Below are 13,948 nucleotides of genomic sequence, written 5' to 3'. Positions count from 1 at the left end.
AGCACAGTGGAAGGTCAAAATGTCTAAACACAACCCTCCCGTAACACAAAGTACTGGAAAAAGTTGCTTCTATTAAACATATGAAACCCACAATGTCCAAACATTCTCAGAAAGGACAGGAAGCAAAGGAAACCAAGAACATGAGCTAGGAATTTAAGTGACAACTCTACAACACGATAAAGATGTTAGTCTCACACACACACACACACCTTCACTTCCTAACCTTGCACATACACAACCCTTCTATTTCTGTAAGAGGATCAAATGTGCCTCCATGAGAAAAGGCTGAAGATTAAGAAACAAAACACAAACAGGGGTTTTTTCCACTATGCATGTTGCCGGATAGCCGTGGCCTACTTTCACAAACCCAGCGTGATCTCAGACCTTAGAACTGCTTGGCTTCATGATTAAAATGGCAAAAGCTGATGGGAAATAACAAAAAAATAAAATAAAATAAAAAATAGCCCAATTTCCAAGCAAAAACACCTCTTACAAGTATAACAGCTGGCACAAAAACCAAATAGTACAGACTGAACACTGAGTTTAGAAACAAATTTACAAGTACAACATAAAAAGTAATAGGTTACAGTTTAATCCCAAGATCTTTAATGTATTTCAGAGCTTCAGATGAAGCCACAAACATGGTCAATACACCGCCAGGAGTGGGGTGCCTAGGACAGGAATCCAACAAGCTGGCAGTAGTCTGATTTGGAAGGCCAGAGTCATGTTCTGAACTGCTCCTCAAATTCAGTTTACAGACCAAGTAGCCACATCTTCCTTGAGCCATCTTTAGATGATGCAAGATTGTCCAAATCCACCAGATGAGGTTAACGACCAGAACTGCTTTGAAACCAAGTTAGTACTGATGATATTTAGAGGCCGACAATGTCCAGACCATCAAGATTTGGGCTTGCCTCAGTTTCTAAAATATGAAGCGTGCACCAGTAAGGGCAGCAAGATTTTAAAACAAATTGATGAAGGATTTTTAAAATATTGCATCAGTAGAATTATTTCATTCTTCATGGTAAATCTGGATGATGTAATAGAGCAGACAAACTAACAGGTAGCAAATCATCTAGACCAGATGGTTTATACCCCAGAGTTCTGAAAAAAAATAAAAAATGAAGTTGCAGATCTATTACTAGCAATTTGTAACCTATCATTAAAATCATCTATTGTACCTGAAGATGGGAGGGTGGCCAAATAAGACACTGATCTTTAAAAAGGGTTCCAGGGATGATTAGGGAAACTATAGACCAGTGAGCCCGATTTCAGTGCTGAGAAAAATCATAGAAACTATTCTAAAGAATAAAATTACAGAACAAATAGAAAGGCATGGTTTAATGGGATATAACCACCATGGATTTATACAAGGGAAGTCTTGCTCACCAATCTGCTACATTTTTTGAAGGGCATAATAAATATGTGGATAAATGTGAGCCAGTGGCTAACTGTATTTGGATTTTCAGAAGGCAGCTGACAAAGTCCCCCATGAAAAATTCTTGAGAAAAACAAAGTCATGGAGGAGGCAATGTACTATTGTGAATTGCAAACTGGTTAAAAAACAGGAAACAGAGTAGGCTTAAATGGTCCGTTTTCTCAGTGGAGAAGGGTAAACAGTGGAGTGTCTCAAGGACCTGTAATGAGACTAGTGCTTTTTAATACAGTGGTTCTCAAATCGGTGTGCCCGAGTGAAATAGGTCCTCTGCCCGAGCTTAAAATGCTGAAAGCCCAGGCAGAACGCAGGACAGCTGGAGTCAGTGGCACTGGCATGCTCGCTTCTTCCCGCTCCCCCCCCCCCCCCAGCCCGGAAGAGGAAGTGGGGAGTAGCAGGTGCGTGCACAGGAAGAAGAGACCATGCTAGTGCGGGCAGCATCAGCCCGAATAAGAGAAGAGAGGTGTGGCCTGAAGAATGAGCAGCGCAGCTCGGAGTAAAACAAGGAACAATGTCAACCCCCGTGGCCGATGGAACTCCTTTCTCCGCGAGGGCCGAAAGTGGAGGAGGGGGAGTGAGTGAATGAGCAAGCATATATGTTTCAGATCGTGTGTGTGTGTGTGTGTCAGCATGTATGAGAGCCTGTATATTTGAAACAGAGTATGTGTGTGATTGACAGCATGAATGTAAGTATGATTGAAAACCTGTTTGTGTGAAAAAGATCATGTGTATGTATGATTAAGAGTCCATGTGTGTGTGTGTGATTGAGAGCTGGTTTAGGTGAGGGAGCATCTGAGTATGTGATTGAGAGCCTGTGTGTAAATGAGAGAAAGAGAGCATGTTTGTAAGCATGTGAATGAGTGTGTGTGTGTGAGAGAAAGACAGCATATATGTGTGTGATTGAAAGCCTGTGTGTGTGTGTAAGCGTGAAAAGACAGACAGCATGTGTGTAAATGTGTAATTAAGAGCCTATATAAGTGAGAGAAAAAGCACGTGCATATGTGAGCGACTGTGAGCCAGTGAGAGAGAGAGAGGAGAAAGCAGGAGGCAGGATGGTTTGCTTGCACCTAGTTCAAAACAATCTCAGGGCACCTGAATATGAAAGGTTCCCAGGTATGCAGAGCAAAACATTTTTTGTATCTTTATTTTTCATTATTGGGCCTTTGTGCTGCTATTTTGAAATATTTTATTGGTGTCTAGAAATTTTTTAATTATTGGATATTCCATTCATCAGCTGTTTTGAAATAATCTGTTCTTTTTGTTAGTATGGTTTTACTGCTACGGTATTGATTTTATATTTATTGATTTGTTTTATAAGGACTAGTGATTGTTTCTATTTTTTCCTTTGTTACACTGCATACAGAGACTCTGGCTTGTTGCGGTTTCCAGTTCAGATTTTGTCTGCATGTTTCTATTTATGCTTTATGGTCTCTTTATTCTTTGTTAGGTGAGGGTCAGCACATGTGATTCAGGTGAGGTTTTCTGCTGGCGTGTAGTTTCTGTGTAGGGCTCTATAGCAGCCTGGCTTGGTCCGTTTTCCTAATAGGAGATGTATCGGTGTCTTAAGGCCCAGTGTAATATTTTCAGTGTTGCCTTTTCTTAGGTAAGGTGGTTACTGTTTGAGTACTGGAAATTAGTGCTGTTTTGGTGTGGGATGTTTACTATTTTTGCAATTTCTGTTCAGACAGAATTTGTATCTTTCCCTTGAGTCATTCTTAACAATAGAAATACTAGGCCTTTATTTATTTATTTTTCCGCCATGAATTGTAATGAACAGTGTGTCACACATGTGAGCATGGTCTGTCAGGTGTGTCACGATGGGAAAAAGGTTGAGAACCACAGTTTTAATACATTTAGAGCAGATTTGGAAAATGGTACGACACATGATATCATTAAATGTGCAGATGACACAAAACTATTCTGAGCTGTTAAATCATAAGCAGACTGAGAAATTGCAGGAGGACCTTGCAAGACTTTGATAGTGGTCATCCAAACGGCAGATGAAATGTAATGTAATCAAGTGCAAAGTGATGCATATAGAGAAAAGTAACTCACACAATGTTAGGTTCCATATTGGGAATTACTACCCAGGAAAAGGATCTGGGCATCATGGACAATACTTTGAAATCCTCAGCTCAGTGTGTGGTAGCGGTCAAAAAAGCAAACAATGGTAGGAATTATTAGTAAAGGAATGGAGAATAAAACAGAGACTGTCATAATACCTCAGTATTGCTCCATGGTGAGACCACAGCTACAGTACTGTGTGAAATTCTGGTTGCCACATCTCAAAAAAAGATACAGTTGAACTGGAAAGAGTACAGAGGGGGATGACCAAAATGATAAAGGGGATAGAACAGCTCCTTTGAGGAAAAGCTAAAGAAGTTATGGCTGTTCAGTTTGGAGAAGAGATGGCCAAGGGGGGATATGATAGAGGTCTATACAATTATGAGTGGAATAGAATGGGTAAATGTGAAATTGGTTATTCTTTCAAAAAATTCAAAAAAACTAGGGGACATTCCATGAAGTTAATAAGTAGCACATTTAAAACAAATTGGAAAAAAATCTTTTTCACTCACACAATTAAGCTCTGGAATTCATTGCCAGATGATAAAGGAAATTAGTGTAGCTGGGTTTAAAAAGGGTTTAAATGTCATGTATTTGGACAAGTGCCTGAAGGAGAAATCTATTCTTGACTCAGAGAAAGCCACTTCTTATCCTTTGCCATTAGTAGTACTATTTGGGATCCTGCAGGTACATGCAACCTGGATTGGCCACTTTTGGAAAAAGGATACTAGGCCTCATGGACCCTCAGTCTGATACAGTATGTTAGTTCTTATGTCTTCAGTTACTGGAATATTTTGAGAAGGTTATTTACTGTTGGACATCAGGAAGTTCAGTGTAGGCTAGCACTGGGAGCCATTTGAACCCCATTGGGATTCATATCCCAGAAATCATCTTCATGACTGTCCACCATTCACCGGGGCCGATGAAGTAAGGTGCACTGAAGCTGCCGCGGGTTTGTCCGTGCGTTTTCCTGCACAAAGCCTTACATGGGGATGTAATAAGGGTTCTGTGTGCGGGAAAAAAGCTTGTAGGAATGCACTCACAGACCAGTGGGTTTTTCCTGTGCTAATACATGCTAATGGCATGTAAAAGAGGCGATTAGCTAATCATAGGCAATTCAGGGAGCTGCGCTAGTGCGGGTTTTTCACCGCCATGGTCAGGGCACAAGATAATTGTCAGCGCCCACTCTGAGTGAGGGGGAGGGGGGCTATGTTGACATCCGAGCATCCTGAAAACCACCTAGCTAAGTGCCTATCTTGGCATCCGAGTGGCCAGCTTAGCTAGGCGCTTTTCTGGGCATCGTAACGGCCAGCTTAAGGTGCTTCCCTATGCGCCAGATCGTATAGATTTGCGACCAAATAAGCGCCTAGCTCAGTGCCTGAGTGGCAACAGTAGCTATGCGCCCAGAAAGGCTAGAAGTTTTTACTTGGTCGCGAATTTATGATGTCTGGCACCCAGAAAGGCGCCTAGCTACCATTGGCACTCGGGCATGACCAAGTAAGCACCAAGCTCAGTGCCTGAGCGGCAATGGTAGCTAGGTGCCTGATCGTGCAGATTTTTCTGCCACGAACAGAAGAGCACAAGCGGCCTGATAAGCATCTAGCTGAGAGCCTCTCTCAGCTTCAAAAGAGGCCAGCTTAGCAAAGCACTTTTTACAGCGTTTGAAGTAGGCAACAGATACACGGCCAGAAGAGCGGCAAGATTGTTGTGAATTAGCATCCATGAAAATATTTGCCATTTTTTCTGCAGCATAGTTATTTGAAATATTAAAAATACTTTCCAGGATCACACTTTCACTTAACAGGGTGACCCATTCGCTTGCTCACTCGCTTTTATGCGTGGATAATCGGCGCACATTTTGAGCACAGAGGTGGCCACTTATTACATAGGCCCCGTATGCTTACATACACGGATTTCTGCGCACAAGTCATTTGCATAATCTTATTTTTTTACTTGCTGCGGAAGCGGCAGCTTCAGCCGCACGAGGTGATCAAAACCCACTCACATAACGAGCGCCTGTTTTGCCGCGGGTCTTTTACATCGGCCCAACCTTGTTTACAAGATCGTTCTTGAGCTGTTGAGCAGACAAGGCAAGGCTAGCTTTGCTACCCCAGAAAGTAAGCCATTTTTCACACAAACTTTACTCTTGTTTTAGATACTTAAAGTGCTCCTTGAGGAGAGAGCTGCTTTCACTGCACAGCTTTGAAGGAAGAGATGTTTTAGCTACGAAAGCCATGTGGATGAAATGGTTTCTCTGAAGTCGATATTCAATGGTTTTGTGCAGGTAACTTTTTGAGTTACCCAGACAAAACTCAAGATTTCAATATTCCTCCCTTGCTAGCTGGCTAAATTTTGTGCAGATAACTCATTACACTCTGCCCTATCCATTCCCTAGAATGCTCCAGCCTGCCCTCCCCATACTGGCAGAAGCATTTCTTAATACTGCATCAGCCTCCTCCGTGAGGTGGGACCTCGCTCAGTATGAGTAGACACCTGTTTCTAGTGATTTGCAACCTATCATTTAAAAACAGCTATGGTACCCGAAGAATGGAGAGCAGCCAGTGCGACACCAGTTCTTAATAAAGGCTCCAGGGGTGATCCAGGAAACTATAGACCTGCGAGCCTGACGTCAGGGCCAAGCAAAATGGTAGAAGTTATTCTTAAAAACCAAAACTGCTCACCATATAGACAGACATGGTTTAATGGGGGAGAGTCAACATGGTTTTTGCAAAGGGAAGTCTTGCCTTACCAATTTGCTATTATTTTTTTGAAAGTGAAAACCAAACATGCACATAAAGTGAGCCGGTTGATACAGTGTATTTGTCAAATGCCTTCTGAAAATGCAAAGACCCATGACAGGCTCCTCGGGAAATTGGGAAGTCGTGGGATCAGAGGCAGTCTACCATTGTGAACTGGTAACTGGACAAAAGGCAGGAAACTGAGGGTAGGGCTAAATGGTCAGTTTACCACATGAAGAAAGGGAGTTAGTGGAGTGCCCCAGGGGTCTGTATTTGGACCTGTACTATTTAACATTCATAAATAATCTAAAGCAGTGGTCCCCAACCCTGTCCTGGGGGCCCACCAGCCAGTCAGGTTTTCAGGATATCCACAATGAATATGTATGAGAGAAAATCTGCATGTTGGGGACCACTGATCTAAAGAAAGGAGTAAGAAGTGACAATTTGCAGTTGACAAAATTGTTTTATTACAACAGCAACCAATTGTGAGGAACTGCAGAAGGATCTTGTGAGACTAAGACTGGGCATCTGATTTCTGAGAACCATTTTGGCTAGCCTGGTATCGAAGCGGGCTGCTAGGCACACCAGTGACTGGCCTGGACCCTAGTTGCTCATACCAGATTTTCCCTGCTACCCAGGTGCCATAACCCCTGCATGACGAGAGGAGCAGCCTGCTGACATCGCCTGAATTAGCCAAGTATCCATATAAGGATGCACTAAAAGCCTTTCCTTTGGCTGTGCTGTGGCCAGGACCCCCATCACCGTGGTGAACATCTGCGGTGCCGGCCTAACCCAAAACAGAAGCACGAGAAATTGAACACACTCACAGCTGCATTAAGTGAAGGAATCCCTGATGCACCTTCCTGAAGGGAATAAGCATGTATGCATCTGTGCGAACCAGAATAGCCAGAAACTCTCCGCTTTGCGGATGGCTACAACCACCAAGCAGAGAGACTCCATCTGGAAATATGGCACTCACAGAGCCATCTGCACCTCCTCAGACGTAGAGTCTTCTGCCTTCAGACCTAGAATACCATCTCCTGGCCTGCTCCTCCAGGTAGTTGGATGGGCAGTGCACGAAGAGTTCATGTAGGCCACATGGACCTCCCGAGAAAATTCTGTAACATAGCCACCTCCGATGAGAATGAGGACCCCTGGCCCACTGCTAGCCAGATCCCCACCTCAGAAAAGCAGCCTTAAGAACATAAAATATGCCATACTGGGACAGACCAAGAGTCCATCAAGTCCAGTATCCTTCTCCAACAGTGGCCAAACCAAATCACAAATATCTGGCAAGTACACAAAACATGAAATACATCCCATGCTACTAATGCCAGCAACAAGCAACGGCTATTCCCTATTGATTAATAGCAGTTTATGGACTTCTCCTCCAATAACTTATCCAAACCTTTTTTAAATCCAGCTACACTATTTGCCTTAACCATATCCTCTAGCAATGAATTCCAGAGCTTGATTGTGCACAGAGTGAAAAAAAATTCTCCAATTTTAAACGTGCTACTTGTTTACTTCATGGAGTGCTCCCTAGTCCTTCTATTATCTGAAAGAGTAAATAACAATTTCACATTTACCCGTTCAAGTCCTTTCATAATTTTGTAGACCTCTATCACATCCCCCTTCAGCGGTCTCTTCTCCAAGCTGACCAGCCCTAACCTCTTTAACTTTTCCTTATAGGGAAACTTCCATTCTCTTTATCATTTTGGTCGCCCTTCTCTGCACTTTCTCCAGTGCAACTATATCTTTTTGGAGATGCGGCGATCAGAACTGTACACAGTATTCAAGTTGTGGTCTAACCATTGAGCGATACAGAGGCATTATGACATCCTCTGTTTTATTTATCATGCCCTTCCTGAGCAGACGATTTCAATATAATAATCAACCATGATGCCCAGATCTTTTTCCTGGGTGGTAACTCCTAAAATGAAAGCTAACATCGTGTAGCTACAGCATAGGTTATTTTTCCCTATATGCATCATGTTGCACTTGCCGTGTTGCCTTGAACACCCTTACTCCAAGCTGTCACAGGATCCCCTGTCTGACCAATATGGAAGTTCTAATCTGTCCTCTTGGACCTACCCCAAGCGTTTCCCAAACCAAGGCCTGATCACAAAAGGAAGACTGCCAAACTGTGACTTGAAGCTGAAGAGACTTTCTGTTCGAAACGGCAAACCTCAAGTTCCTTGTCAACATATGCAGCAGAACATCCAAAGAATCCGCAGGGTGCACCGCTCTGGCCTGCACTCTCTCCAGCTGTTGCATATCCACAGATGGTGTTGGCTGTGAACAATGAAACTATCGCACCCCACACAAAAGATGCCCAGTTTGAACCTGCTGTTAGCTGAAGCTTGGACTCTCCACACTGAGACCTCGAACATCTTCAGAAGATGGATTCCCACAACTGGTCCAGGGTATTCTTAAGAACCGCTGACCCCACCACCAGAATGGTGATCTTTACAGTCACCGCTGAAAATGATGCATTCTCCTTGGGAATTTTGAGCAGCTCTAGAGCATCCTTGATTGCAGATAAAGCTTAGCTTAGGCCCGCCAACCTTTCCTACTCGAATAGCCGGTGGAAAGGTCACGTTCTAGCTGGCCATAAGCACCCTCCATGTGAATCGACTGCCCTAGCTCCAGCTTACTAGGGCAATGGTTCCCAAACCTGTCTTGGAGGACCCCCGGCCAGTCAGGATTTCAGGACTGCATGCAAATCTCACTAATGCATATTCATTGCAGATATTCTGAAATCCTAACTGGCTACAAGTCCTCTAGGACAGGTTTGGGAACCCTTGTACTAGGGGATTAAAGGCAGGAGTCCCTCCTTCCAGAAGAGCTAAGTCTCCCTAGAGGACATTCCCATTGTCCTCTGAACAATCGGAGCCTTACAACGACCCTGCCATTTAGGGAAAATCCTGAATTTATCCCACGTCAGAACTGTGAGATCGGGTTCACCTACCAGTGGCATGTTCCAGAGAAGGTGTTGTGCAATACCAGCAAGCTCCGTGGAAAAAAAAAATCCTGCCAGGACCATAACCCCTTTCTGGTGACCCATTCTTTCCTGGAATCCACCCGTGGGGCTGAACGGATACAGCGCAGCCGAGCCATCCCCCACATACTCCGGCAACGTGAGAGCTGCGTCCAAGTTGGCAGACATTCCCGTGCTGCAGGGAAGGGAGGCCCTACTAGCCACTGCTGCTCTAACTCTCTCAGCATGGTCCCTACAGCTCCTGCCATTTTTCAATTCTCTCTCTTGGCATGGTCCCTGCAGCAGTGTCTGTGCCGCCTAATTAGTACCTGCCCCATCTGCCAGCCGCGGACAGCCCCGATGCTTCTCCTACCAGCACGGCAATGCTCAATGCAGACCCCCAAATGCCATGCCACTTTTGCTGTTTCTCCCTGCATCCATGCCACCACCAGCAACTCAACGGCCAACAAGGGAACAGCCTCTCAGCACCAACACCCGGTCTCCTTCGCAGACAGAGAAGCTGTTGGAAAAACCCCATCGTTGAGCTCCCCAAGCTGCTAAGGAAGCTTCCCTCCCCCTGACCCGGAACTCCAATGAAGCACAGATAAGAACAAAGATATGCCATACTGGATCAGACCATGGGTCCATCAAGCCCAGCATCTGGTTTCCAACAGTGGCCAATCCAAGTCACAAGATTCCTCTAACTAGTTCCTTATTCTTAACTCTGAGGAAAAAAAAAAAGAGATATAGAAGCCAATAATTTCCTTTGGTGCAGAGGTTCCAGTTCCAGGATGCAGGCTACATGGCAGATCAGAAAAGAACCAAACCACTGGTTATATATCCATCTCCACTCCTTTTACCAAATTTTAGTGACCCAGCCCAAGACAAACCATATAAAAAGGATACTTCCCCGCTCCAAACTTGCAGTGCAGAACTGCCAGCAGGTTCCATCGCTATCTTGTGGGGGGGATGAGGGATCTGGACCACCAGATGTCCACCTACCCCCTGCTCCTCCACCTCAAACCAGGAAGGTTACAACCGCCTAGAAGGTTCCAGAAATTTTTGTCTTTTAATCTTTTTTTCTCTCCAGACTTCAGATTTTACACCATCTGCTGGAGACAAATACTGAGGGACTGCGGGTAGCACACTAATTTATGTACAGTGTCAGTAAAACTCTGTCTGCATCTGCTGGAAGGGATGCAAAACCAGGAGTCTGGACCGATCTAGTATTGACAGGAATTAAGAATATCATAATGCCTTTGTAAAGGTGCAGTGGCACCATGAATCTAGAGTATTGTGTGCAGTTCTGATCACTCCACCTAAAAAAAAAAAAAAAAAAAAAAAAAGACATAGGGACACGGAAAAGGTACAGAGAAGGGCAATTAAAATTATAAAGGAAGACGAAAAAGCTCCTTAGCTTGGAGAAAAGTCGACAGAGGAGATATGATTGAGATTTTTTAAATTATGAGCTGGGCAGAGTAAATAGGGAATGCTTTTTTACCCTTTCAAACAACACTAGGACTAAGTGACACTCCATCAAACTAGCAAATGGCAGATTTAAAACAAAGCAAGGGAAGTATTTTTTCCACTCAGCCCTCAATCAAGTTATGGAATCTATTGTCAGGTGTGAGCAAAGCAAATAACACAGTAAGATTCAAAAAAAGGGTTGCACAAGTCCCTGGGAGAGTGATACGAGAGATAAACTATTTGGGATCTGTCTGGCCACTATCAAAGACAGGATACTGGGCTTGGACCTTGGTCAGACCAGCACAGCATTTCTTATACTCAACTCCAGTTTTCTGGAAATACTTTCAGTAAGTTCATGAGTAGAGGCAAATAATATCTACATATTTCAGCTCTGAGTCATAAGTGGATGACTGTAGGTCTGAACATAAGGTTCCCTCTGGCTTTTTAAGTTGTTCAAATTAAACACAGAAACAGCCTTATTGGCATTTGGGCAGAGGTTGTTTTTTTTTTGGGGGGGGGGGGGGGGGTTAAGTAGGCTACCAAAGAATGCAAATCTTCTGTGACTGTTTGCAAAATACCATGAAATTCTTTGGCCTGACAAGTTAAAGCCAAGCCATCTGCCTACATGAAGCTCTGTGACTTCGGAGAACAGAAGAAGTTGCCATACTAGTCAGACTGAGGGACTATCAAACCCAGCATCCTGTTTCCAACAGTGGCCAATCCAGGATAAAAGTACCTGGCAAGGATCCAAAGATTAAATAGATCCCATGCTATTAATGCCAGTAATAAGCAGTGGCTATTCCCTAAGACAACTTCATGAATAGCAATTTATGGCCTTCTCCTCCAGGAACTTGTCCAAACCTTTTTTAAAACCCCACTAACTGCCTTAACCACATCCTTTGGCAATGAATTCCAGAGCTTAATTGGACTGAGTGAAAGAAATTTCTCCAATTTGTTTTAAATGTGATACTTGCTAACTTCCTGGAGTGCCCCTTAGTCCTATTATCTGAAAGAGTAAACAACTAATTCACATTTACCCATTGTGGTCCCCTCATGATTTTGTAGACCTCCATAATATCCACACTCAGCCATTTTTTCCTCAAGCTGACCAGCCCTAACCTCTTTAGTCTTTCCTCATAGGGGAGCCATTCCATCCCTTTTATCATTTTGCTCACCCTTCTCATACCTTCTCCAATGCATCTATATTTTTTTGGGGATGTGGTGGCCAGAATTGAACACAGTACTCAAGGTGTGGTTTCACCATGGAGCAATACAGAGGCATCATGACATTCTCCATTTTCTTACTAATAATTCCTAACATTTTGTTTGCTTTTTTGATCGCCACAGCACAATGAACTGGATTTCAATGTATTGATGATGTCTAGATTTTCTTTCCTGGGTGGTAACTCATAACATGAAACCTAACATTGTTTTAATGACAGCATGAGTTATTTTTCCCTACAACATTTGTCCACATTAAATTTCATCTGCCATTTGAATGCCCAGTCTTGCAAGGTTATCCTGCAATTTATCACTATCCACTTATGGATTTAACTACTCTGAATAATTTTGTGTCATCTGCAAATTTGATCCCTAATACATTAAAAAGAGCCAGTGCAAGGAATCATTCTTGTGGGAGTCTGCTGTGTATAAACAGCTAATTTTATCACAGAGATATACTCAGAACTATGGACTACAGGATCATGGAATTGTGATGTTTTTGCAAATAGATTTGGAAGAGAGTTTCAGCAACATTTTGGTACATCATGCTGTATCATAAGCACAAGAGATCCAAAAGAGCAGCTCCTGCCTTTCTGATAGCTAGCCTCAATATGAGTAGTCAATGACAGAACCTGCTTAGAGCAACTGCAGATTGTGCAAAAGCCAGCCTGTTCAGGAAGTATCACTGCTTCCAAGACTGAAGCCAGTTTAACACTGAGCATTCTAAAATCTTCTATGAAATTAAGAGCAGGACAATGAGTCAGTAGTTCAAAGGTGGTCAACTCCAGTCCTTGAGAGTCGCAAATGGGCCTGGTTTTCAGGATAGCCACAATGAATATGCACGAGATAGATGTGTACACAATGGATCTCTCTCGTGCATATTCATTGTGGATATGCTGAACACCAGAACTCTTTGTGGTTCTTGAAGGCTGGAGTTGGCCACCCTTGCCGTAGTTGTATGTGTGGTGAACAGGTAGGAGGGAAACTATTTTCATTCTTGTTCTCCTTGCCAGATTCTCAGGATCCTGAAAGCTACTCCATTTTGCTTCCCTGGATCCAGGAATACACACGCAGCTTCCCTCATTATACGAGGACCTTAATAGTTGATATCCATTCAACAAGCAATGCCCCAACTGCATGAATCACTTGGTTTAGGGTCTTCAACTCAGTAAGATCAGTCTTGTTCCTACCTTGTACTATATAATGTTGTACCTCCTGGAACACGATTGTCTCTCTCACCTCCTTCTGAAATTCCTAAGGAATAAAATAAGCAGGAAAACTTTTTACTATCCAAAGGACCATTTGTGTAGAGAGGCAAATTAACATGTCACAAGATTTGGGCAGGGATTCAGAAAACAAGAGGGGGAGGGGCAGTTATATTTTACTTGGTTTTTTTTTAAGCACAGATCACAGTCTAAGCTGGAATGATCCTGGGAGATGTGAATCGATTTACACTTTCGAATAATAGAAGGACTAGGGGGCATTCCATGAAGTTAGCAAGTAGCACATTTAAGACTAATTGGAGAAAATTCTTTTTCACTCAATGCACAATAAAGCTCTGGAATTTGTTACCAGAGGATGTGGTTAGTGCAGTTAGTGTAGGTGGGTTCAAAAAAGGTTTGGATGGATTCTTGGAGGAGAAGTCCATTAACAGAATAGCCACTGCTATTAATTACATCAGTAGCATGGGATCTTCTTAGTGTTTGAGTAATTGCCAGGTTCTTGTGGCCTGGTTTGGCCTCTGTTGGAAACAGGATGCTGGGCTTGATGGACCCTTGCTGACCCATCATGGCAATTTCTTATGTTCTTCTTATGGGAGCATGAAGACAGACAAGCAGCACAATATTATTTTATATCTGTATGCCACACACCAAATTCCACAAACTGGGGCTGCTAAATATATATTCCAGAGCTTTACTGTGCACTGAGTGAAAAAGAATTTTCTCTGATTTGACATATATATATATATATACACACACATACTTTTATGCCATAAATTAATAAATGTGGCAAGTCCCCCATGAGTTAAGATTGGCAAATCTA

General features: G+C 43.1%; 1 protein-coding gene across 2 annotated transcripts in view; it reads right to left on the bottom strand.

Moving 5' to 3' along the window:
- SLC23A2 (solute carrier family 23 member 2) overlaps nt 1-13,948 on the bottom strand; it is a 289,448-nt gene that overhangs the window by 274,460 nt on the left and 1,040 nt on the right. For both annotated transcript variants that reach the window (XM_029604057.1, XM_029604056.1), the window contains one exon: nt 13,096-13,159. The gene's annotated coding sequence lies outside the window, so the exon portion shown is untranslated. The remainder of the gene's footprint in view (nt 1-13,095; nt 13,160-13,948) is intronic.

This window comes from Rhinatrema bivittatum, chromosome 5, assembly GCF_901001135.1.
Source record: "Rhinatrema bivittatum chromosome 5, aRhiBiv1.1, whole genome shotgun sequence".
Classification (NCBI taxonomy): Eukaryota; Metazoa; Chordata; class Amphibia; order Gymnophiona; family Rhinatrematidae; genus Rhinatrema; species Rhinatrema bivittatum.
This window is presented reverse-complemented; position numbering and strand designations above follow the sequence as displayed.